Source organism: Schistocerca piceifrons, unplaced genomic scaffold (genome assembly GCF_021461385.2).
Source record: "Schistocerca piceifrons isolate TAMUIC-IGC-003096 unplaced genomic scaffold, iqSchPice1.1 HiC_scaffold_1246, whole genome shotgun sequence".
NCBI lineage: Eukaryota > Metazoa > Arthropoda > Insecta > Orthoptera > Acrididae > Schistocerca > Schistocerca piceifrons.
Window position 1 is genome coordinate 52,501 of NW_025727066.1, and position 3,457 is coordinate 55,957.

The 3,457-nt window shown below is 56.3% G+C and overlaps 1 non-coding gene across 1 annotated transcript in view; it reads right to left on the reverse strand.

Moving 5' to 3' along the window:
- The window catches only part of LOC124730654, a 1,903-nt gene extending 300 nt beyond the window's left edge, over window positions 1-1,603 (reverse strand). The window contains exon 1 of the ribosomal RNA XR_007008041.1: window positions 1-1,603. This exon is cut by the window's left edge and continues 300 nt beyond it. This is a non-coding gene — a ribosomal RNA (small subunit ribosomal RNA).
- Between the last annotated feature and the right edge of the window lie 1,854 nt (window positions 1,604-3,457).

Genomic DNA, 3,457 nt, shown 5'->3' on the forward strand with positions numbered 1-3,457 from the left:
CGGCCTAGGAAGACACGCTGATTCCTTCAGTGTAGCGCGCGTGCGGCCAGAACATCTAAGGGCATCACAGACCTGTTATTGCTCAATCTCGTGCGGCTAGAAGCCGCCTGTCCTCTAAGAAGAAAAGTAATCGCTGACAGCACGAAGGATGTCACGCGACTAGTTAGCAGGCTAGAGTCTCGTTCGTTATCGGAATTAACCAGACAAATCGCTCCACCAACTAAGAACGGCCATGCACCACCACCCACCGAATCAAGAAAGAGCTATCAATCTGTCAATCCTTCCGGTGTCCGGGCCTGGTGAGGTTTCCCGTGTTGAGTCAAATTAAGCCGCAGGCTCCACTCCTGGTGGTGCCCTTCCGTCAATTCCTTTAAGTTTCAGCTTTGCAACCATACTTCCCCCGGAACCCAAAAGCTTTGGTTTCCCGGAGGGCTGCCGCCGAGTCATCGGAGGAACTGCGGCGGATCGCTGGCTGGCATCGTTTATGGTTAGAAACTAGGGCGGTATCTGATCGCCTTCGAACCTCTAACTTTCGTTCTTGATTAATGAAAACATACTTGGCAAATGCTTTCGCTTCTGTTCGTCTTGCGACGATCCAAGAATTTCACCTCTAACGTCGCAATACGAATGCCCCCGCCTGTCCCTATTAATCATTACCTCGGGTTCCGAAAACCAACAAAATAGAACCGAGGTCCTATTCCATTATTCCATGCACACAGTATTCAGGCGGGCTTGCCTGCTTTAAGCACTCTAATTTGTTCAAAGTAAACGTGCCGGCCACCGAGACACTCAATAAAGAGCACCCTGGTAGGATTTCAACGGGGTCCGCCTCGGGACGCACGAGCACGCACGAGGCGGTCGCACGCCTTCGGCTCGCCCCACCGGCAGGACGTCCCACGATACATGCCAGTTAAACACCGACGGGCGGTGAACCAACAGCGTGGGACACAAATCCAACTACGAGCTTTTTAACCGCAACAACTTTAATATACGCTATTGGAGCTGGAATACGCGGCTGCTGGCACCAGACTTGCCCTCCAATAGATACTCGTTAAAGGATTTAAAGTGTACTCATTCCGATTACGGGGCCTCGGATGAGTCCCGTATCGTTATTTTTCGTCACTACCTCCCCGTGCCGGGAGTGGGTAATTTGCGCGCCTGCTGCCTTCCTTGGATGTGGTAGCCGTTTCTCAGGCTCCCTCTCCGGAATCGAACCCTGATTCCCCGTTACCCGTTACAACCATGGTAGGCGCAGAACCTACCATCGACAGTTGATAAGGCAGACATTTGAAAGATGCGTCGCCGGTACGAGGACCGTGCGATCAGCCCAAAGTTATTCAGAGTCACCAAGGCAAACGGACCGGACGAGCCGACCGATTGGTTTTGATCTAATAAAAGCGTCCCTTCCATCTCTGGTCGGGACTCTGTTTGCATGTATTAGCTCTAGAATTACCACAGTTATCCAAGTAACGTGGGTACGATCTAGGAACCATAACTGATTTAATGAGCCATTCGCGGTTTCACCTTAATGCGGCTTGTACTGAGACATGCATGGCTTAATCTTTGAGACAAGCATATGACTACTGGCAGGATCAACCAGGGAGCTGCGTCAACTAGAGCTGAGCAGCCGGCCGCCCGGGAGTGTGTCCCGGGGGCCCGCGCGAACACGCAAGCGTCCGCTCAATCATTCTGCAAACAGGAGGAGGCTGAGCTCCCCTGCACAATACACCTCGAAACCCTCTCAGGTCCCGGCGGCGCGCAGCGCCGTCCCAAGTACTTGGTCGGGTTCGAGAGAGGCGCAATCGCCCGGAGTTAGGCGAGTAGACGCTTTCGGTGCGACCACCCGTGCTCCCAACTGAGCTTGCCGCTGCCGACAGAGGCCCGGGAGCGTGCTGTCGTGGGACATTGCCGGCGGGAGACAACACGCGCCACCTACGGTGACCGGCAGCTCCAACGCCAGCGCCACAGAAGGACAAAAGCCCCACTTGGGTGCCGAAGCGAACTCTCCCAGCACAGCGCACGCGCCAACACATCCGCACAGCTGCGATACAAACCACCAGCGAGAACCGCTGGGGCGACCGAGCAGCAGACGGCGTCGCGGCGCCGAGCGCCGGGCGGCGGCGCATCCTCAACGCACACAGTCCTCAATCGGACCAGCACACTGAAGATGTCCACCGCGCTTCGCACCGGGCCCGCGAGGACCTACTTTGGCCGCACGGCGCCGCGCGCAGGGTGCGCCGGCGCGCAGCTGCGACGCCTGCCGCGTCCGTCGGCCGGCGCGCCTGCCACTGGCCGCCCCCACCAGCCGGCTGTAGCGCGTGCGCCCACGCACCGCGCGGCCAGCACGCGGGAGGCGCCCCCTCACCGGCCGGGGACGGTCCCACCCAGCCACCGCCGCGTATCGCTTCACACCCAGATGCCGTTCAGTTTCGTCGGCATGGTGGGTATCGCTGGAACAACCGGTTCGTACCTCAACCTATCGTCGCATCACCGATTCACCCCTAGCGAGAACAACCGCACCACAACAGGTTACCATTTGTTCATTTGCGTAACTTCACCAGAAAACGCAGGCGTCCATCGCCATTTGCAACTTCAACGATTATTGCATGCCTGTGTCAGGTGTCACGCCACACTACGTCTGCCCACATACACGCAACAAAATGTGCACGCCTAGACAATACGTGGAAGGTGGCCCCCGTACGTATGCGATGTCCATTGCTCGAACGACTGTCAACCGGCCTCTGTAGCATGTCGCAGATATGGAACGCGGTGCACCATGCCATCACGGTGTGTGAGGAGAGACGACTAGGTCCGAATACATCAACAGACAGCTCATGCTGATCGCCATCCACGGCGTCCGTTCCTCCCACACGTCTCTATGGCGTACCACACTGCAATCCAGCTCTCATAGGGAGACGACACGTAGCTGCGTGCACAATATTTGCACTGTATGGTCCGCCGTTTTTGGGCGCAGTCGTTGTACGGTCACACATGTGCCACGATGTATCATTCGGTACATAAGGACGAATGTGCAGTACAGATTGTGGTTTACGCGTACGACATTAGCGGACGGTTGACACAGGCCGCACCACAACGTAGCCTGAGTACGTCGCATGCGAAGGCATTGAACATGCAAACTTCTCACCAACCAGCTTGCGAAGGCAGGGGGGCAAGGTGGGGACGTGGGGAGGGGCGGCATGTACGTCCTGCTGCCATCCACATTACAGTGTACAGCAGGAGCATGTGGAAAGTCAGCAAGACTTGCAAGGTGTTTAACATGAAGCGATACACAGGGAGCGGCAGTGCGAGTAGCGAACTATATTGCGAGGGTTGCGGGGGGCAACACTACACTAATTGAACGAGTCGTATAACAATTACAGAGCAGGTTTAGGCGACAACATGGGTTACGTTAGGGGACAACGTGGGTTACGTTAGGGGACAACGTGGGTTACTTTAG